The sequence below is a fragment of the Crinia signifera genome, chromosome 5, assembly GCF_055691185.1.
Source record: "Crinia signifera chromosome 5, ASM5569118v1, whole genome shotgun sequence".
Lineage (NCBI taxonomy): Eukaryota > Metazoa > Chordata > Amphibia > Anura > Myobatrachidae > Crinia > Crinia signifera.
Window position 1 is genome coordinate 265,782,727 of NC_139221.1, and position 23,853 is coordinate 265,806,579.

General features: G+C 43.6%; 1 protein-coding gene across 7 annotated transcripts in view; it reads left to right on the forward strand.

Moving 5' to 3' along the window:
• The window catches only part of DIP2C (DIP2 acetate--CoA ligase C (putative)), a 420,633-nt gene that overhangs the window by 172,898 nt on the left and 223,882 nt on the right, over positions 1 to 23,853 (forward strand). The window lies entirely within an intron of this gene.

The window sequence follows — 23,853 nt, forward strand, 5'->3', positions numbered from 1 at the left end:
TATTGTGTTTGTGCTGTGTGTCACCGTTTCCTTGCCAGTGTAATCCCTGTGATTTATTTCTGCAATCATGCAATGTTGTGCTGCTGAGATTGTACCAATCAGGAGCTCCTTCATGGTGACAATAAGAAATTAGGCTAAAAGCGTGTCAAGAGCTTGTTCTCTGTCTCTAATTACTATGACATGAAATACCAGTCTATAGCATATAATTTAACTTGTTGATTATCCATTGATGTGGCTGTTAAGTTTAATGCCATGTGATATTTATATAGCATTAGATTCTAAATTTATATACATCATTAAGTGGTTGTAGTAGTTTAAGAATAAAGTAAACTTCTGCAAATGAAATGGAGAAATAAACACAAAGAATCGTGTAGTTGTGAACTTACTGTATTGCTTTGTTATGTTAATTTGCATTATTGGGGTGGTATATGGTAGTTGGTCGACACATGTAATGTCGCCATGCATTGGGTCGACATAGCTAAGGACAACAAGGTTGAAAGGTCGACAATGGCTAGGTCGATATGAAGATTTTCAGTGAATTTTTTTTTTTTTTTAATGTGCCAACATTTGCCGACAGGTGGTATTTCATGTCCTAGTATCCACTAGGGCTTGTGTCTTCAACCTGTGGCCCTCCAGATGTTGTGAAACTACATGTTCCAACATGCATTGCCACATTTTTTCCTTTAAGAGCATGCCAAAACTGTCAGAGCATGCTGGGACATGTAGTTCCACAACATCTGGAGGGCCACAGGTTGAAGACCTGTGCACTAGGGCGTGAAGTGAGAATAGAATAGTGTGGCTGAAGCATGGCGAGCTCAGCGGTACACTTTGACGGTGTCCACTTTGACATTCAGGACAAAAAAAAAGGTTAAAAACTCATGTCAACCTAGCCATTGTTGACCTTCCAAACCTGTCGACCTCAGTCATGTCAACCTATTTAGTTTGTCAACCTAAGCCATGTCGACATTCTGTGGTCGACCCAATGCATGCCAACCTAATATGTGTTGACCCTATGACCCATCCCCATTGGGATGAGGGCTGTGGAACTACCATTGTCCTGCAGACTGTGATGGAAGTTGATTATAAATTGGAAAGAAAAAAGGAAAGCCAATTATGTTTTACTGTATGTTTGTCTATACAATGTAACACACATAGAGGAGTTGGGTCAAGCAGTATTGTGAGTGAAAAGTGGAGAAGTTGCCTGTAGTAGCCATCTTATATCTACAGTATCTATAATTTTTTTTAGAATGTGCTTGTAAAATGCTCTTTATGGCAAGTTATCCACTTGTATACTTCTCCACTATTCTCTCTTCTTGATACTTCTCCTCCATAATATACATCAAATATTTAGTATCCCCGCTTCTTGGAACACTTTACTAAAATCTAAGTACATATGTTGAGATCTGCAAAAATATTTTCGCTGGAATTTAATGTAGAAGTTGAATGGTCACAGGAGATACAACACAATTGTTAATGTAGGACTTAAGGAGCCCATACACGGTCCGTTGTGTAGGGCTCCGTTCTGTACTATGCGATGCGCTCTCCCGGGCATCACATAGTACAGTACAAAAAGTATGTACTGCACATACTTTTTGTACTAGGTACACATCGGAACGGATCGCAGTGCATGCACACTGCATGCACTATGGATGCGATCCGATCTGTACTTTGAAAGTACAGTACGGACCGAAAAAAAACGGACCGTGTATGGGGGGCATTATAATGAAATTGCAGTTTAAAAATGTGACTTGTGTTAACTAGAACCTATATTAAATAGGGGTTCTACTCCCAGGATTTGGATTTCAAGCTTTTATGTTGCAACATCAATCCCTTTCTCAATATCTTCTAGAAATAGACTTAAAAAATATCAATAACCACATCGGACCTCTGCAGTTACATAACTGTTAACATTAGTTAATCCCTGGTTCAGGACACATGGTCATGCCTGTGGCCTACAGAGCATGATTTTGCCACCCACAAGCATGGTCTCAAATCATAGCTACTCCTCTTCACAGATGATTTCAGTAAGTAACCATATGAGGGAGTACTGGATATGAGATGAAATTGTGATTGTGAGGGAAAATATTATTTGCACACAGCAGACTCTACCTGTCAGTAACCCATCTGAAGGATGTGCAAGAAGCACAATTGCTTATTGTTTAATCTTCTTAAACTCTGTCAAGGTATGTGGACATTTAGTGCGTGTTTAAGTTAAATTATTTTATTCCCAATTATATCTATTTTACTTAAAACTTGTTTTATGCACAGATTGGGAGTATAATAAAGTACGAGTGTCACATTATGTTAAACCTCCCATGTGGAGATTCAACAGGTTAGATCTTCAAGCCCCGCCCACCTCTGCACAGAAATCTTTCCACATTTGCAAGCAGAGGCAGGGACTGAATGAAGCAGTATGGGGGTTAATGCTCCTTGAAATGCTTCATAAAATAATTATAGCATCCACCGAACTACCCTAGTCATTTCTAATACAATCAGGATTTTGCTTGTTTTAATGTTTGGCATTTAAAGTTTATTCTTCTTAGTTCTAAGGAGTTTGTGCTGTTCTTCAACACCATTTTAAGGTCCGGGATTTTTAGAAGTCACAGTTGGTGAATAGATTAATTGTGCATTGTTCTTTCATCAAACTGAGCATCCTCTTCTGGATAGGACTTCCCAAGCACTGGTGGACATTTACTAATAGGGGAGTTCTAATTGCTCATGGGATGTTGCTATGGGCAACCACTCAGCATAGACTTCTTATTTATTTAGCACCTTCTGGAATATAATGGATAGTATCTAATTTGTTGCACATAGCAACATCCCATCTAAATTAGAACTCCTATCTTATTACATTTTCCCCACTGTGTCAGTGTCTGAGCCATTTGCAGCCTGTTACAGCTGATTGTGTGTTAAATAGTGTTTTCTGAATGGAGACTTACCCCTTACCTGAGCCACTGGTAAATATGTCCTGGGTTCATGACTATAATTACATTGTGCATTAGGGCATTAACATTTTTGTGGAGCAGCTAAATAATCATTCCGTTTTCATAAGCTTTTATATGGTCACAATTGGAAGGACCTTAGCTCCACCCCCAATGTAACCAATCATTACCCTGTACATTTAATGTGCCAGCCTGTGTAATGTGCACTGTACTGTAGTTTAATAGAGTTTTCAGAAGAGTAATAAATGTAATTTGTGTTCTACACATACAGTATGATGAGTTGAGCTATGTTTGTAGTTTGCAAAAGGTTTAGTGTCTGTCGGCTAGTATTCAATCTCTGCCGCTGTTTCCGACGGGGGAAATAGCGGTGAGCGGCTATTCAATGCTGTCTTTCCTGACATCATTGAAGAGGCAGATGGACAGAAGGGCCCGACTTTGAAAGCTGTCAGGCCCGGTTTGCTGAGAACTAACTTGGATTGTCGCGATCACGACCGTATCCATCTCGACAATCCATGGCCGTTTATGCGGCCACACCCCTTTTCGCTGATCGGCAGGCAGGATGAGAACGGGCCAGAGTCCCAACTGCCGGGACATCCCAACAGTCGTGATCCCAGATTGAATACCCCCCTATGTAGTATTTTGTGTAATTGTAATGTGCGATGTGTGTACATTGATTTACCCATGCTGTTCTCTGCACAATGAGTTTTGTGTGGTGTACAGTTCTTAAAGCATACTAAAAAATATTTGGAATATTGCTGTATATTCTGGAGAGAGCTCTTTATAATGTTGCTGCATATTATGACGACCATTCACCAACAGCCCATAAAATGCAAAGACACAGCTCTATTGTATAGTTCTGTCTCTTGATGTGAGACCGCATAATGTGACGTGCTCTGCTTGGGAATTGCTGTGCTGCTGCATTGTGTCTAGGTGCTAATAGAAAATGAAGAATCAAATTTGTCTTACATTTGTTTCTTATGATCCACTTGCAAAGTTTCTTTGTCTGCCATTGCATACCGCTGAGAGTTGGGTTTGTGATAAGCGGCAAAATAATCCAGACAATAAGGGCCCTTTGTCACCTGATAAAACTACTGATATTTCTGAATGGTCTGCTCAGATTTATAAAGGATCAGGGCTGGTGCAAGCCCCCCCCCCCCCCAAGCAAATCCGCAAATCATCTACCCGTCACCCGATGCACACCCTCGCGCGCACTTCGATACTGCGACGGGCACCCGCGTTCTGGGGGGAGGGCAGCGTTGATTCACAGGAAGGGGGGGGGGAGAGGGAAGCCCTCTGTCTTACCTGCTCCCCGCTTTCTATGGTACCTCTCCTCGGTGGCCCATTACCGCCCTCCAGTGGCCGGCGCCCTAGGCAAATGCCTAGTCCTGCCTAGTGGTGGCGCCGGCCCTGTAAAGGATCCATCTGTTTAATTAAAACAGGGGTACGCCTTTTTCCCAATCTTAACTAGTCTAGCCACGCCTCCAGACTAGGGGCAGCTTGACAAAGGGGCTTGTCCCTGAAACGTCGGTAACTTTAATACACCAGTTTGTAAAATCCTGCTGAGTGCCGCTGTTTGTGTGACTTCGTTCATTTTCACCTAACAATCGGATGCAGAAAACAGCAGGGTAGATGTGTAGACCCCTGGGCATAGCAATGTGTTGGGGCCCCTACCTATCCTCCAGCGGTAGGGGTGGAGGGTGCTATGAGCAGAAGCTTTGATGTCCCATGGGTGGTAGGGGGTATTTTATCAACCGCTCAGCATGTAGGGCCTGGATCAGTAATTTCCACTAATTAACCCTTTACTGCACAGATGGTGGGAGATGAGTTGGGAGAAGAGGGCATTGGGCTAAATGAAGGGGCCCCGATACATAACTTCCAGGGTGGTAGAGGATGTTTAATATGCAGAGGAGGGGTGTACAGTGGAGTGGGCTTATTATTCATAATTTTCTGGTGGGAGGACAGCTTGCTTGACTGCAGATATCTCCAGTTTCCGGAACTAGATTTCTTAGCTTTTTATGGAATTAAAAACTAGAGAATCCCACCTACCAAAATGGTACTGGTATATAAAACTACATACCAGGTGTGTGGAGCTGGAGCAGTTACCAGCTGCTGGAAGGCTGGAATCTCTGGTTCTGGGCAAAGTAGAGACAAGCTACTAGTGTCCATCAAAGGGCGGGAGTCACAGCTTTTGGAATTTACCCTCAGAAAAAGTCTGTCAGACAGAACGTGAAATATCTGCCTGGCAAAAGCAATTAACAGACCTCAGCTTTCAGTCTAAGGCCCTTAGATTCCTGGGGGGGGGGGGGGGGGTTTCTGGATACTCAGAAACCCCCCTGCGTGTGCCACTGATGTCCTTAATATACTAGTAATACCACCACATTATCCAGCCACACCCATAAATTATGAAATGTCTCCAATAGTTTACATTCCACCCCATTGGCATACAGGAAGTCAATTCTCACCCACACACTGTAATAGTACAAGTGGTATGCTTTGTTGTTGACTTTGCTTTAGTGACAGTCACCCAGTTACTTTCTGAAATCTAAGAGACATTTTATGAAGAATTGTTAAGTAACTCTACCTACAAGTAATATGTACTCCAATAGAAGAATAGCAGGCAAAGATAGAAGGGGGCAACTCTTGGAAGACATGACAGCAGAAGTGTTTTTCATAGGTTAATTGTTCATTAACCATTATTTATATACCATACACATTCTGCAGCACTTTATATAGAAGGTGTCAGTCATTCCCATCATGCTCACACATCTGTACACCAGGGTTCTGTTTTCTTTGTCAGAAGCCAATTAACCTGCCTGTATGTTTTTGGACTGTGGACGGAAACTGGAGGTCTCTAAAGAAACTTGTGCAAACACTAATGAGATACAAATTCCAGACAGGCTCTTGATGGGATTCAAACTCAAGACCTCAGTTCTATAAGGCAGCAAACCAAAATGTGTGCACTGTGCTGCCTCAATGGATAGCTCTGTTAATTCCTCAAGGAACATAAATGTTGCATTCTATAATATTTCAAGTAGCTTCCCTTTAAAAAATAAGCAAAACACCGTAAACCCTTTTTGGCAGTGAAGGAGTTATTAAACACTAATGCTGCTTTCAGACAGCAAAACTGGCTTTGACCAGGTATTTTAAAACGTTTCTAAAAACGGGTCTGCCAGCTTAAAACCCCTTTCACACCGCATATCTTTAAACGGTAATTCAGTGCAGTTTTTGTCCTTAAACGGTATTTTAATGCAGTTTTTGTTCCTTGAAAACTGTTCCTTGAAACTGTTTTAACCCATAGAAAACAGTGGATGAAAAAAAAGGGTCTGAAATGGGTAGGACCCTGCTTTATTACCGTTTAGAAATACCAGTTCAATAGAACCGGTAAATTCACTCTGCACCTTTCAGACTGCACAAATTACCGGCAAAATAACGGATAAAAAGTGCGGTCTGAAAGGGCTATAACCCATGAGCAATCAGCCATAGGCTGCCATTGGTCCGGTCTCAAACTAACAGCAATTGGCTGTTTTGGTTCTTTTTCTTGCTGGTATTATCCCAGCCAGAGAAACAGTACTTTGTGAAATATTTGTTCTGACATGTTTAACAGTAACAAATGTCCTGCTGCTGAATATCTTCACCCTGAAGGTGACACTAAATAAAGATACCATCTCCCCTCGCAGTGGGCAGAAGCTTAAGCTCTAAGTAATTCTCACTATATACCCACCTCCCCAGTTTATAAATACAAGTGGATGGTTTTAGAATTAGCTTATTTTACCTGCACATAGAATGATGTCCTTGACATAATGTAGAACTGAACACTGCTCTAATGAAAGGGAGGGTAGAGCGTGCATCTATAAATAGACTTGCTTAGTAATCATGATGTGTTACCAAGAGTAACAGCAGGGACTCACTACTGACGTATGAGAGAGATGCTGTTGCTTAACCCTGAGAACTCCAGCGACACACACGCTCGGGATTGTTCATTTGAGCCATTTTTGTACTATTTTACAGAGACGGATTTGACGTTTATGGTTTTTATACATTGATTTGGTCATTGTGACATGTTTACTAATGTGTTACAGGCTGATGACCTGCTTATTGCTGCATTATATTTGTTCTATATTTTGCAGTCTTCATTTATTTCTAAATGATCAATAAAAGGTTGTCAGCCTCAGCCATAAATGAAGGCCCCGCCTCATGAAATCCTGTGATTTCTATGAACCAGGCCCTTAACTCTGACACTACAGAGAGTTGTTTTGTCTCAAATGTTGAGGCTAGAACAGAGAACAAGTGCATACATTCCTACAGAAAGGAGACACTGCTGGAGGCAATTAGCAGGTCTGCGGGTAGGGCTAAATACCTGAGTTTGCTTCACTTGTCCCCACCCCGTTTCTGCCCAGCACCATCATTTTGGTCAATTGCAGGAGATTTTGCCTACTCTTCAGTGGGTGCAGAGAACTTCTCAAGAATTGGGTAGTCTCCTTCATCTTCTGGGATAGCAGGAAAGTATGGACCATCTAGTATGTACAATATTTGTCAGGCTAAAATAATTTGTGAACTTTTACCAGAATCGCACTGTGAAGTGATTTATAGTAGTCAGCGATCAATCTGGGACGGGGCGCCGTGTTCTAGCACTAGATACTCAGGGGAAGAAAGATTGCAAGTTGTATTACCAAGCATGAGAGTTTATCTAAGCCTCTCCTCTTCTCATCTGGATATCCAAAGATTTATCCCTTTTATCATGGGCTTCTTTCAGTCGTGGTCAATAAATGGGCTTGTGGTTTGTAAGAATTATATACTAGGTGATTCATCGCGCCCTACGGGCGCTCTTCACACCGTCGTAAGGGGCTGCGCCCCCTTAATTTGTGAACGTTTGTATATGAGAAATATGGTTAGAATTGTATGAAAGATGCCCTGTATTGCAACTTAGGTGTCCGCGAATCGCGGGAGGGGGGGTGCCGCGAATTGCAGGAGGGGGGGTCGCGGGGGGTGCCGCGAATTGCAGGAGGGGGGGTTGTGGGGGGGGTGGATGCTGCGAATCGCAGGAGGGGAGGGATTGCAGAGAATCGCAGGAGAAGGGTCGCGGGGTGGGTTGCCGCAAATCGCGGGAGGGGGGTTACGGGGGCGGGGGTTGCGGCGAATCATGGTAGGGGGGGTCGCGGGGGGTGTGCCGTGAATCACGGGAGGGGGGGTCACGGGGTGGGGTGCCGAGAATCGCGGGGGGGTGTGTGTGTGTGTGCCGTGAATCGTGGGAGTGGGGGTTGCGGGGGGGGGTGGGGGGGGTGACGCGAATCGCCACAAGAAAAAATCAACACAGAAAGGTCAACACATGTAAATGTTGACATAAGTGTGGCACTTCACTGGTGTCCATGTCGACACATGAGAATGAATATGAAAACATTCAAAAAATGAAAAAAAAAACTTCAAAAACTCATGTCAACCTTTTTCATTGTCGACCATAGCCATGTCAGTGTTTTCCATGTGCAATTTAATTCTGGAGCTGCCGCGAATCGCGGGGGGGGGTGCCGCGAATTGCGGGAGGGGGGGGGGTCGCGGGGTTGAGTGCCGCGAATCGCGGGAGGGCGGGGTTCACAGGGGTTCCGGTGGGGGGTTGCCGCGAATTGCGAGAGGTGGGGGGTCACGGGGGGTGCCGCGAATCGCGGGAGGGGGGGTTGCGGGGGGGTGTGACGCGAATCGCCACAAGAAAAAATCAACACAGAAAGGTCAACACATGTAAATGTTGACATAAGTGTGCCACTTCATTGGTGTCCATGTTGACACATGACAATGAATATGAAAACATTCAAAAAATGAAATAAATCTTCAAAAACTCATGTCAACCTTTTTCATTGTCGACCATAGCCGTGCCAGTGTTTTGCATGTGCCATTTAATCCTGGGGCTGCCGCGAATCGCGGGGGGGGGGTGCCGCGATTTGCGGGAGGGGGGGTTGCGGGGGTGGGTACCGCGAATCGCGGGAGAGCGGGGTTCATGGGGGTTCCGGTGGGGGGTTGCCGCGAATTGCGGGAGGGGGGGGTGTCGCGAATCGCCGGAGGGGGGGTTGCGGGGGGTGTGACGCGAATCGCCACAAGAAAAAAATCAACACAGAGAGGTCAACACATGTAAATGTTGACATAAGTGTGGCACTTCATTAGTGTCCATGTCGACACATGAGAATGAATATGAAAATATTCAAAAAATGACAAAAAAACTTCAAAAACTCATGTCAACCTTTTTCATTGTCGACCATAGCCATGTCAGTGTTTTCCATGTGCAATTTAATTCTGGAGCTGCCGCGAATCACGGGGGGGTGCCGCGAATTGCGGGGGTGGGTGCCGCGAATCGCGGGAGGGCGGGGTTCACAGGGGTTCCGGTGGGGGGTTGCCGCGAATTGAGGGAGGTGGGGGGTCACGGGGGGTGCCGCGAATCGTGGGAGGGGGGGTTGCGGGGGGGTGTGACGCGAATCGCCACAAGAAAAAATCAACACAGAAAGGTCAACACATGTAAATGTTGACATAAGTGTGCCACTTCACTGGTGTCCATGTCGACACATGACAATGAATATGAAAAAATAAAAAATAAATCTTCAAAAACTCATGTCAACCTTTTTCATTGTCGACCATAGCCATGTCAGTGTTTTGCATGTGCCATTTAATCCTGGGGCTGCTGCGAATTGCGGGGGGGGGGGGGGGTGCCGCGAATCGCGGGAGGGGGGTCGCAGGGGGGGTGCCGCCAATCGTGCAAGGGGGGGTCGCGGGGGGGTTCTTTTTGCCGTGAATCGCGGGAGGGAGGTCGCGGGGGGGGGTGTTTTTTCCGCGAATCGGGGGGGGGGGTCACGGGGGAGGGTTTGCCGCGATTCGGGGAGGGGGGGTCGCGGGGTGGTGGTTATGCCACGAATTGCGGGAGGGGTCGTGGGGGAGTTCTTTTTGCAGCGAATCGCGGGAGGGGGGGTCGTGGGGGTGTTTTTGCTGCGAATCGCGGTAGGGGGGGTCGCGGGGGAGCGGGTGTTTTTGCCGCGAATCGCGGGAGGGGGGGGGGGCGCGGGGGGGAGGTTTTGCCGCAAATCGCGGGAGGGGGGCGCTCACCTGGTGGCTGTGGAGTAGCAGTGCTGGGCAACATGGGAAGGCAGTGGGTGTCTGGCACTGTCTTTGGGCTCACTGGTAAGGTTCTCTGTCACATACCTCCCAACATGACCCTCTCCAGGAGGGACACAATGCTCTGTTTCTAGACTTCCTTAATGTATGATTGCCATCACCTGTTTTAAACAGGTTAATTTCTCAGAAAGGTGTTCAGCACAGATGAAGGCAATCACACATTAAGAGGAAAGTCCAGGAACAGAGCGTTATAGACACAGACACCCACTTTGAGTGACAGATGTAGCCAAATATATAGGAGATAATATATCTCTGGGCAGCATGGATGGTGTAATGGTTAGCATTAAGCCCCATACACACAGAGCGATTTCAGCCATAATCTCTGGGGATATGGTCACGCGTATGGGTCGACTGCCGCTGGGAGCGTGCTCCTGCGACCAACCCTGAGGAGGTTGCTGGTTGGAGGAGCATGCTCCTCTGACCAACAGCTTCCCCCGGCAGAGTGTCTAATATTTATCAGCGTCCAACTCTGGTCGCTGATGGAAAACAGGACACTGAGCTATTGCTCGGCAGTATATTGCTCCGCGTGTACAGAACTTGACGGTCTCGCAGCACTGAGGTCATGGGTTCTATTCCCACCAAGGCCCTAACTTTGTGGAGTGTGTATATTCTTACCGTGCTTGTGTGGGTTTCCTCCGGGTACTCCGGTTTCCTCCTGTAATCCAAAAATATGCTGATAAATTAATTGCCTCCTAACAAAATTAACCCTAGAATGAATGTGTGTGCATGTCGTAGGGAATATATGTATATGTGTAAGCTCCACTGGTGCAGGGACTGATGTGAATTAGTGGCCATGGTCTTCCTGTAACAGTGTATGACTTCACTGGAAATACAGGGCCTGCGAACCATGCACGTGTTTTTTTGTCACTGTAGGCATTCCGGGAGCTGCTAAGCATGCCCCAGTCTCTCTATCCTGTGGGTGCTGGATGACGCTCCTACGGTGGATCCAAACATCTGTATCCCAACTGCCCATGCTCAGACAGGGTGATCCCGCCTCTATTTTCCCTTGTGGGGGTCCACAACAGGGAAGGGGGGGGGGACCGCTGCTTTGCGCTCGCCCCCCTGTCGTAGCACCGCCAGTAGGGATACTGACTGCCGGGAACCCCCTTGTTGGAACTCCATACCACACCCTACATCTATTACCCACTTACTTTGCTATGCATAGCAGTGAGTGTGGGGGACCTCCCTAAAATCCTGATCTCACTACTACCACCACCACCTCACATGGACACTGTGGCCTGCTGGTAGGATGGCAAAATCAGGACTGTCGGGTAAGTTTTGTCCAATCCCACGCCAGAATTCTGGTTACTTCTTCCCATCAGTATGATCACTTCTTCCCTTCCTCCTTTCCATAAAGTATATATGTTATTGAGCTTCAGAAGTATGGGTTTGGATGTGTCCATACTGAAGCTTATCATCCAGAGTGAGGCATATACAGTATGTCTATATTCTAGTAGTCTTCTCTATACCACTTGGCTCCATGCTCTTAATGGCATTTTGAATGACGAACAAGTGTTTTATTTAACAGAAATTTGTCGTGATGTGTCCTAATTTATTTTATATTCAATGAAAGTACACATTAGCGTTATCAAGCAAAGCTAATTGTAATGAAAAGAGAATGTTGCCAATGCATTTCAATTGTGGCATGAGACCGCACGGAGACATCCAGGATACTGGGTCCCTCTTCAGTCAGCAGTATATTTCATTACTTCACATCCTTTTTTTATTCTTCCCTCCCATTAAACTGATCTTTGTATTCAGTACACCGTGAGGCTTTTGCTGGAGTGCTGAATGCACTGACCTTAGGTCTGCGGTTCATCTTTATTCCCAAATGCTTCTCCAAAAAAAAGCCTGTGAAGTCTTGAGGATATTGGCTGCTTTAAAATGGTATCAGATCAACCCAGAATTGAACTGCACAAATTACTAGCCTGGTATATCTTACATAACAGAAGAAATCTATTTTTGGTGGCTCCTAGTAAGGTGTAAGGCAGAAGCTCTTTCCCTTATATCTTATGGGTTTTATAACATTTTATTCCGTTTTTTTTTTTTTTAAACCACGGCTGTATATTAAATAATACTCTTGCAAGTGATCAACTTATTCACATCAAGAATGGTTTTCCACTTAATTGACAACTTTGTACTTCAATTAAAACTCCTTGTTATTGCATAGGGACCTCAGCGGATGCAGTGGTGCTGTGTGCATAGTTGGCCAATTACTTTTCTTCTACATCATTTCTACCAATTTTGGTCTTGCGGTGGTGTTGTGTATTTTAGTTGACAGGCTGATGATTGACAGGCCTTGGCTGGTTGGGGAAGGTAACTGGAGACTTGTCTACTTTTTTCTCTGGCTATGTTTGGGGGTGGGGCTGAGCTGGGATGACATCAGGCCCCATGCACAAATGGGGATATGCATGGGATTTGCAGGCAGAACTAAATGACGCAATCACATATTTTTGCCTCACCTCATACACGCAGTCGCTGAGTCTGTAATGATTTTCCTGCCACTATCTTCACTAGGAAGCAGTGGGATAAGGGAGAGTCACCTACCCTTCCTCAACTGTGGGGGATTACCCCAAAAATCAGGAGACTACCATAGCCTCTGGGAGACTTGTGATTTTTGGGATAGTCCTTTCCCCCAGTATCCCAGTGACTATAGTCAGTGTATGTCTACCATCCAGTGAAACTATTTAAAAAAAAAATTGTTACAATTGTGACTTATAGTATAAAACAAATATGTCCAAGTAATGCGCAACCCTTAGTTTCAATAAGATGTGATCTTTGATACACAAATAATTTTTCAGAAATTTATTGTGACATATGAACATGTATAAAAACAAACATGCAGTGAGGAAGACATTCAATGTATACTTCCAATGATGTTACAGAACAGACCACTGTTCGGGTCCAGCACAAATAAGAGGATCAGGATCTCACCAAATAGAAGGGTTGCGGTGGGCTAAGCTCCTGGTTGGAGAATCTGCGGCACCACCGCAGATGGCTTGATCGAGTCCTCCGATGTTCAAAGTGCTTGTGCGTAAAAGTGTCCAGTGCTTCCAAGGTGCTATATAGCTATTGCACAGGGGTGAAGCAAATGGGTATCCAAACGTAGCAGCAACGCATTTCGGAGATCCTCTGTCTCCTTTATCAAGCTGTGTGTGGATACTGGTGTAATCTTCTAGCCTTTTACACCCATTTCCTGGGTCTTAGGATTAGTGACAGCCAATGGAATCTCCGCGATTTTCACGGACCGGAAGTCTCTTGCGTTCCAGCTGTACTTCCGGTTGCGTTCCACCGGCCTGGAGACTGTTGCCGCTTCCGGTTTCTACACTCGTAGCGGTGACGCTTTTGCTTATGATCCCCTCAGTTAGACTCATTCAGCTTCATTCTTTTAGCGCCCGAATCGCTTGTCATGTATGCTTTTTTATTTTTTCTGTATTACCTCGGTTTTCATGTTAAACATCCTTATTAAACTCCATCCGCCATCTTTGTTTTGGGCAAACTTGAGGGCATGTACTTGGATGTTCTTTCTTTGATTGGCCAGTGAGAGAGGGCTCATCCTCAATACCTTCTGTGCAGTACTTGGTATTCCTGCATAGTCCATCCCTATTTACCGGGATGGCCTTCCCCCACTGGATTTCCCCATCCATAATAAATCCAGAGACACATGTAAAAGATATAATAAAGCATACAGTTAAAATAGGGTTAAGAAAAAACATCAAAAAAACATGATAAAAGGTTTCTAGTAGGTTAAAAAGTGACATAAAATGAGTGGATGTAAAATGAGTATGGTTCACGATTTAATTTTTTTGGGTAAAATAATTAATCTAAAAACCATTTCAATTCGAAGTCTGCATTATGACCATTTGGATGAAGGCTGTTTAGAGTGAAAATCCACTTCATCTCACTTTTAGCCAATCTTGTTTCTAAATCCCTCGTCTTCCAATTAGTGACCACCTGCTGTATCCCCAAAAATCTCTTAATTGCTCCCTCACACTTATGGTGAGTCTTTAAGAAATGATCAGAGAGTGGGTGGGTGACACATCCTTTTCTTATATTATAGATGTGTTCTGCAGATCTTGATTTCAGGTTTCGGGTAGTTTTACCTATATACACTTTATTGCACTCACACTCCAATAAATAAATTACATTGCGTGTATGGCATGTGATAAATTGATTAATTTTATATTTTACTCCGTTTACCTCAAAGTGGGTGGCTTTCTTATCGAATAGTTTTGTATTTGTGGCTCTGCACATGAGGCATGATCCGCACATGCCATACACGCAATGTAATTTATTTATTGGAGTGTGAGTGCAATAAAGTGGTGGTGCCGCAGATTCTCCAACCAGGAGCTTAGCCCACCGCAACCCTTCTATTTGGTGAGATCCTGATCCTCTTATTTGTGCTGGACCCGAACAGTGGTCTGTTCTGTAACATCATTGGAAGTATACATTGAATGTCTTCCTCACTGCATGTTTGTTTTTATACATGTTCATATGTCACTATAAATTTCTGAAAAATGATTTGTGTATCAAAGATCACATCTTATTGAAACTAAGGGTTGCGCATTACTTGGACATATTTGTTTTATACTGTACTTGTTCTGGAAGGTGGTGTACCTTCCCTTTTTGTCCAAGTTAGCAGCACCTTTTTCAATTAATTGCGCTGATTTGCCCCACAAACACCTGTTTCTACAATTGTGACTTATGCTTGTCATACATTATACAATTATGTAGCTTAGTTGCCCAATATCAGTGGATTACCCAGATAATTGTACAGTGTAAAGCACTGTAGAGAGATTGCCTTTGGCCGTGGTAAAGTTGGGGTGTAGCCTAATCATTGAGGTATAAACATGCCCCCCCCCCCCTCTTTTTTTTTTACATTAAAAATAAGTGGTTATTTGCCGCAGAGCATACTGTAGACCAACTACAGAGGAACAGATCCAGGGTGGAGGTGGTGTAATCACTAATCTCCCTACAGGCAGAGTAGACTGCTGCAGATTTGGGTATGCTCAGATCCAGGCCCCCCTTCTTATTAGCACCACTGACAGTATGCGTGTGAATGATTTGAAAATATTGATTGGTCCGACATGCCGGATAATTCAGGATGAGAATTGGATCTGATGTTTTCATGTTACAAGTTGACCGACTGCTATTTCCCTCGTTCCTTCAAAGAGGAGAAAATGTCTCCTACCCAGTGGAGGAACCAGTATATTGTGTGGCTATACCCCGGGGGAATATAATGAAATGAAATATGGAATAGCACTTAGATTGGGTGCCCGGAGCTATTCAACTAACCTGCACCTCTCAACTTAAGACTGGCACTTAAGTCGGGAGATGCATGTTACCGTACCTAAAGAATTCTTTTTAGTTGCGGCATATGGCAATCTCAGATTTACGTAACAGGTGCATTGCTGAAACCTTGGGAGCCAAGCCCACAACTCCTTTTGCCGCACTATTTCTGTTGGCTTTCTGCTCACACCTCTGGAGGTGAATTTGATCTGCCTGTGTATGCCCAGCTTTAGTTTTTTGTTCTTCTTTCTGGTTTTTGTAGTTTACCATCGTCCTATATATGACATGTTTGTTCTTGTTTTCCTGGATATTTTCAAAGCATGCCTAGCTGTTCTAGGATTAAGTGGACAATGTTGACATTATCCATTGTGTTTCTATTAATAAACAAAATATTAGAAATTAGTGCATTGCTATGTAAATGTTGGTCTGTGTTCTGTCTTAAGAACTGTAATGGATTGGTACATTTCATATTCTGAGACCAAGTGTTTGGTTTGGCACATGCTGCTCTCTTGGCTTATCACTGTTGGCATGATTTTTTGACATTGTTTCATTGAAATGACTGAAATGCTTAAGCAGAAGGGAAGGGATACTGGGCAGGCTTTATTGATCGTTTAAAAGCAATTATTAGTAGATTCCAATAGATTAGAGTCAACAGGGGGCTGGGCCAGTGCAATTTTATTATAAAAAATGCAGCTGTCATTTAAGTCCAACTACATAAATTCTATATCCCAGAGCATGGCATGAAACAATCCTATTAATGTGGCCTTGCTTTTAGGGTGGCCAACATTCCATTTCCGGAATAAGGGACATCTGTGTTTTGTACAAATGGGTTTATATGTGTTTTAGCTAATGCCAGAATTGTGATTAGATTACACACAAAATATTGGGGTATCAATTAGCCTTGAAAATATTTCGGTGCAAAAAAAACCTACTGTAGGATTTTCCCTTTTTTTTTTATTTCCACTTGACAAACGCTTTCATTCTCAATTAGTACCCTTTTTTTTAAATGAAAACATAGAATCCATGAAAAGCCACAGACGTATGTGTTTTCATGGCTTCGATCATGAAGAGCAAGGCCCTTATTCAGATCTGATCGCAGTACAAATTTGTTCTAAAAATGGGCAAACCATGTGCAGGTGGGGCAGATTTAACATCTGCAGAGAGAGTTAAATTTTGGTGGAGTGTGTTGAAACTGAAATCTAAATTGCAGTGTCAAAATAATTCAGCCACTATTTACCCTGCACAGAAACAAAATAACTCGCACAAATCTAACTCTGCAGAGCACATGGTTTTGCTCATTTTGAGAACAAATGTGTACTGCTATCAGATCTGGGGCCATAGTTAGTTTCACCTGCCTAAGTGCTGGCATTGGGCCCCAGTTGAGGTAATGAAGTGCAGTAATAACGAAGGCTACTAGGATACTGCCCTAGACTGTATGTCTTAATGTTCTACATGAGCTGGCTAAAATGGGCACTAGACATCCTGCAATTGAGGTTTTTCAAATACACTTCTTTCTGTACTGTAAATGCGCTGCTAAACAAATGTTCTGGGGGCTACATTAAATTGCTCTACAGTAGAAGGCTCTCCATCTCTGTCCTCCAGCAGTGACGTGCGGTGGTGGCTGTGAACAGAGAGGCACTGTCAAAGCCACCACTGCACCCCCCAAACCCAGCCGCTGCTGACACTAGACCACGTTGTCGCCCCCCCCCATCGATAAACGTCCCCCGCCCGCCGCGGACAGCAGTCTTACATTGTATGTACAGTGCGACCCGGGAGCAGGATGATTGAAGCCGTCTCTGTGCGGGTACTCACTGAAGTTACCGCAGCTCTCCTTGATGCCTGGTCCGTGCCCCGTGGCATGGCTTGCAGAACAGATGCGCGATTCTGCGGCTGTAGCAGGGAGTGGGACAGCACAGAGATTACCTAGTAGATAAGTTTTGTACTGCTGCTGTCCCACTACAGCTGATCCTCTCCGGGACTAGCTGCTATCTTGAAAAAAAAATGGCAGTCAGTGCAGAAGTCCACTTCGAGCACTGCTGCCTGTGCCCAATCCCATTGGCTACAGTGACAGGGGCGAGCTTTCATATTGGCTGAAAGCATATCCCCTGTCACTGAGGCACTTATAATGGTGCCGCTTTCAATAGTTTTTTAATGGGCTTTTACAGCGTGCTGCTTGTTTCGGCCCCCTTCCCACCCCCTGCTTCCAGCTTTTGTAATGGGAAGCAGGAGGCACCGCTTTTGATGCCTCCAAATTTAATTGAAACATTATACAACAATGGGAATGATTAAATTAATATAAAGAAGATACTTATGACACAGAAGTTTTGTCATAAGTATCTTCTTTGTATTACAGTATTTTAATCATTAATTACAGGGGAGGCACTGCCCACCCTGCCTCCCCTGACTGCATGTCCCTGTCCTCCAGTACCACTGAGGTCATGTTCTGTGGATTTCTGTCTATTGAAACAGGTGGGCTAATGATTGGCCTGACAAAACAGATTCTCACCTGTGTCGCTGAGTGATGCTGAAAGAGGCTTCTACCTATTAGGCCACACTTTCTATAGATGGCGATGCCTATCGGAATAAGCTTTAAAACATGCGAAAGTGTAGTCAATCCTCCGAAAGCGGTCATTTTCAGGGTTTTAACTGTATTTTGCCATAAATGGCTTCTGTTAAATTCTTCCAATTTCATTTGACCTTTTGGGGATCCACACCCACAAAAAAAAAAGAAAGTTGATACATTACATCTTATTCAGCACGTATGTAGCTTACTCTGGTTCATTGCCTGCATAATACAAACATTTCTAATACAGAGAACACTATCAAAATTGTATTCTGTGAAGTTACTATAGAACTCTATTGGTGTATCTATAATGGGTGGAAGGTGTGTTGGACCAAATCAGACAGTACACATTTTTAGAAAGTGGGGTTTGAAACATGGTTTTGGAATAATGTCATGTTTGCAGTCCTGATGATAGTTGCTGCAGTGACTGAAACGTTGACGTTTATTCGTCTTATACTGTATTCTTCCATCTGAATGGTGAGCAAATATAATCTCTTAGATTTGTTTGCTAGTTATAAACACACAATAGACATGATGAACACCTCTCTATATTCAAACATACATGCTTTATATATTTATGTGTAGACAAGCGGCTTATACACCTATTGTGTATATAGAAGTATACTTGTACAATGGAGTGATTATCATACAAACTGCTCATCTCAAGGACCTTTTTCCATCAACAGTTTCTACTGTTTAGAGATAATGAAGTTTAAAACAAAAAAAAAAGCATACATTTAGAAGTAGTTATGTGGAAAAAAATGTCTTGGAGGATGGACAGACGTGTTCAAACTCACCTGCATTTCTGGACTCACAGCATATTAAAAGATGAAGCGGATGGACTGCCAGCTAAGAAAAAAGGAAGCTCAGGTTAAAGGTGTGTCAGATCACCAAAATTGGTCACCTGGTCTGACCAATCTTGATTTCTGCTACAAAATTCAAAGGGTGGTATTGAGATGGATTGAAGGATTTAGGCCAGTTGTTTGTCAAAAGCCATAGTTCACATGAGCATTTCTGCTGACCATATGCATTTCTTTCTTGTCAGTCTTCAGTTGTCTGCTTACACAAGGATACTGCAACATATCACAAAGCACATGTCCTCTCAAGCTGCTTTCTGCTTTCACAAATACGACAACATGATCAGTTTACTTGATAGTACCTCCACAGTCACCAGATCTCTGTACAATATTGTGCCCTGGGAATGTGGTGGAATCGAAGTTTTGAACCTTGTAGCACATGTGTGATGCAGTCTTTTCAACATGGACCAGAACCTCCAAGTCTAGGTACACACCAGGCAAACGTGTTGGTAGAACGGCAGTTGTGCTGCCAGAGAGGCAGATTCATGTAGCCATACGCGCTTTTCTGATTGGTTGCTTGATGTGTTCATCCTCTCTCCCAACTGGACAGGCATGTGAATTTGTCCGCCCAGTACACACAGCCAGATGTGCTGATTTATCTTTTGTATCTGCCAGTTGACAGACTGACTTACAACAATTTCACCATTGACTTTGTAACGGGATATAGATTAGCTTATCTGAATATATCTCTACTTAAATAGCTATAATGAGAATTGAGATATGGTCCTTTTTTAGGACAACCCCCTTTCCACCAAACAAATAAAAGGGACTTACTAATAATTTATTGTTGTCCTCGGTATGAGTGTCCTATTTGAACAGGACATTGAAATATATTTTGTTTAGTTCAAGTATCCTCAGGGATAAAGGGCATGATTCTGGTTGACTCGCTAAGCAGTAAAGATGTGCTGCTTAGTGAGCCATCTACGCTGCCCGCCAGGCAACTGAATGCCCGCCCCCCTGTGCGTACATATCCGACACATTGCAAATGGATGTTTTGGATAAACATCCATTCGCAGGAGTGCGTACAAGGCCAAAATCTTTTAATGGTCGTTGAACCCCTCTGCTCTCAGCCAAAACTGCCCGATTTGTATGGCACGGCGATGTGCGCTGATGCACGCTACCGCATCGACAGCCGCCGCAGTTCATCCGCTGGTATTACCAGCGTAGTGGACAGCTTTCCATGCTATATATGGTACTTGTGTATTATCACGGTGCCCACCTTTTCCATCGTGGGGCATTGTACAAACAATCGCATCGCATGCGATGCAACGCGATTGGACCCGATTTTTAATCGCACAGGCACCCAGATGCCTGATTCCTATGTTAAATGCCCCCCCCCCCCCCAACCCGATTTTTAATTGTATACCCACCCTGATGGGTAATGACTATGTTAAATGCCCCCCCATTGTTAATGCCACCCCACTATCAACGCCAACCTGAAGCGTGGCAAGCGTCCTCCGACCGTTTCATACCCCCACTATCCACGTCGGCGTGGAGTTGTTTTCATATAGTGTGGCGAGCCACCGAGCCCAAAGCGTGGTGAGGGGACGCGGATGACTTCACATATATTCCGCGTCCCCTCGCGGGGCTCGCTGCGCTCACAACGCTTCAGGCTCGGTGGCTCACTGCGTGGATAGTGGGGGTATGAAAAGGTCGGAGGACGCTTACCGCCGCTGCTCGCCACGCTTCGGGTTGGCGTTGAAAGTGGGGTGGCGTTAACAGTGGGGGGGCATTTAACATAGTCATTACCCATCAGGGTGGGTATACAATTAAAAATCGGGTCTGGGGGGGCATTTCACATGGGAATACGCCCAAATTGGGCATGATCGCGTTGCATGCGATATTAAAATTGTATGCTCACGCCCGGGGAAAGGCTCAAATCGGTCCCATTGCATACCTTAATTAGTGGCATGCGATGGGCGCGTGATAATACACAAGTACTATATATATATATAGATAGATAGATAGATAAATTGATTGTGTGTTTTATATACATCTAATATATGTATTAGAAGTATGTAGGTTGCTCCCCTTAATATAATTTACAGTATTTGAGAATAATATTCCATATATAGCAGTTAAGGATGCCAAATATTTGAATAGGTCTTAATGCCCTTAAAATTCCAAACATGGAAATGCCTGTGTCTCTGATACGGAGCGTCCAATGCAACTTTTAAAATCATGAAATATTCTGACACTAGATATGGAAAAGTCACTGTAGAGACAGTTAGTGTTTACGTTACAGTAAGCCAGTCCATAAAAGCAGCAGAGCTGTAGTCTCCTACTCCCGGGGAGTTCTGGGAAATCCAAGGCGACCACACAATTCTCTAGTCTTAAACTATTTACGTCTCTAGCCGGGTATTCACACCATTGGCTACAGGCCAGCACCTGGGGAATTCACTCATGCACTAGGGAGCCTGCATGTCATAACACTTTTGCATAAAGATGAACATGAAAAAAGCTTATTCTTTATTTCAGTAAGCCTGAGCAGTATCTGAGCAGAATGCGAGTTCAGTCGCTTGGAGTGTGATCATGCTGTAGCTGAGATGTGTGAGTCGTTGCGTAATCATTTTGTGCCAAATCAGTCCTATCCGTGCTTTTCTGCACTGAGAAATATTTTAAAGGGGAGACCTATATAGAATTATTGATGTTATTATTGTTAATTATTAACTATTACCTATGCCACAAATTGTACACAACTCCGTACATTCTATACATGTAATGTAGTAACAGGCAAGGGCGTAACTACCATAGGTGCAAGAAGTGCAACTGCTATGGGGCCCAGAGCTGAAGGGGGCCCAGCTTCACTGTCAAAGTAATATATTTTACATACATTTATCACCATCCGTTGCTAAATAGGGGTCCCTTACAAATTTTAGATATTTATATCTGGTAACTAGGATATTAGAGGATAAATGCAATACTCATTGGCAGGCAAAAACCTAAATAAACAGGTGGGAATCAATTGTTTTTGAGAAAGTTTAAGTACTGGGTGCTAAGTAGATCTGTGAGTACTACAGGAGCCTGTCACTTATGGTTGTCACTTGCAAGCTCGCTGGATGTGGGGCCCTTATTAGACTGGATCGCTGATCTGCAAAGTGGCAGATTGACTGCAAGTAGATAGCCACTGCTCAGCCCCTAACGCCAGCCTCTTGTCAGTCGACCAGTGGCCAAATTGAGTTTGTGATCCTTTTGCCGTTTTTGTTGTTTCTGTCTGCTCTATGAACCGTATGCATGCACAGACATTCGATAATCGCTCAATCTGCAAATTCACTGATCAGTGATCATTTCTAAATCAGCGCCTTAGAGACTTTATAGGCGGTATTCAATGCTGGCCGGAGAAATATCGACCACCGCCTACTCAATGCTGTTGTTTCTGAGTCGGATCTGTTTTGTAGAAAATGGAAGTGGATTGTTGAATTAACTTCCGTTTTTCGACCATCCGCTGTTTTTTTTTTTTTTTGCAAACATGGCCACTTTTCGACACTCCACAGCCAGAACATTGAATTCCAACTGTCAAGTTAGTCAAGCTGTGGGAATGCAGCCAATGATTCTGACTGTTGGGATGTTCCCACAGTCGGAATAACTACCAAAAAAGCGGTTTGGGTGTGGAAAAGCTCATCTTTATACAGATTACTTACAGGAACATAAAAAACAATTCTATTATTTACCTTTTAGATTAAGTACCACAAAATAAATACACCCCAGGATATGGATTGAACAAAGTGTAGGGAAACTATCTGAAGCCAGCAGGAGTAAGCAGAGGCGAGTTGGTTCAGTACCCTGGGATCCTGTACCCACGGATTGTGTGAACAGAGTTTTAGGGTCTTTTGCAGAAGGGAGGAGATGAGTGGGGTGTTTCCAACCTGTTGATATAATGTAATTACAGCAGTTATTCAGCACATAATGGTGTGCATATGCTTAAGTAGACCGAAAGACACAGCAATCAGGTGTCATTGTATGACATCACCCATATGTTTTATTCACACACGGTGACCATCCCCCACCCAGTTTCCTGCTATTGAGAACACTTCTTTTGTATCAAGTGTATATTGAATTGGAGGTTTAATACATGTATAGGATCGTATTAAATCATAATGAGTGGTTTGATTGTAATATTCCTCATAGGCAATTATAACAAAAACTGCTTTAGCGCTTGGAGGAAATAAAATTTTATATCTTAAAGAATAAAGAAAGAATATAAAGAATTGTTCAAGGTTCCGGATCAGCTGACTGCTTCTAAAGCAGGCTCTGGTGGAGTTATGTGAACATATTTACATAAATTGGTTTATTTCCTTTTGAAATAATATTTATGAACTATGGAACCATTTAAACACTGTGGCCAGAACCCCAGACAACTTCCACAATGTAATTTTCATTTTTATGGTTTTAACCATATTCTAAATTATTCTTGCGTGCCTGTAATAAGGTAACAGCTTTATATATTTCATATTGCACACCCAATGAAACTTTATTCAGCTTGTAAAATGACTATTGGTACTCCAGCTGTAGAGAACATACCACGGTAGTATAGTAGCGTTGTTTTTTTTCTTACCCCTGAAGATTGGCTACTTTTACTAGGTGCTATGCACCCTATTATTTGTCTGTGACTTCACTGTGCATAATGTATTTTATCTTATTTCTTATAGCCAGGCATAGAACATCCTGTCATTGGGATGTTCATAGCGGGCGAGTCAATTGTTTTAGTGCGCTCAATCTCCCTTCTAAAGTGACGTAAGATTGTGGGGTGTAAATTCAACTTTTTTTTTTTCTATTAAATTAGTTGATCATAACCAGACTGACCGGGTTTAGTTGCGGAAAATTACTAACAAAATGGTGAGTGTGAAATGTGTTGTTTGGGCATATTTGTGTTCACCAGCACGGGGGCTATGGACTAAAATGCTGGTACCGGCGGTGGTTTGTTCCTGAACGCATCAACAATTGAATTGCTCCATCGGGCATGTGGAAGCTGGCTCAGTAAACATTTTATTTCCCACCATAGGATCTATGAGTATTACGGCTTGAATGGCCTCTATAAGATATAACATGGTTA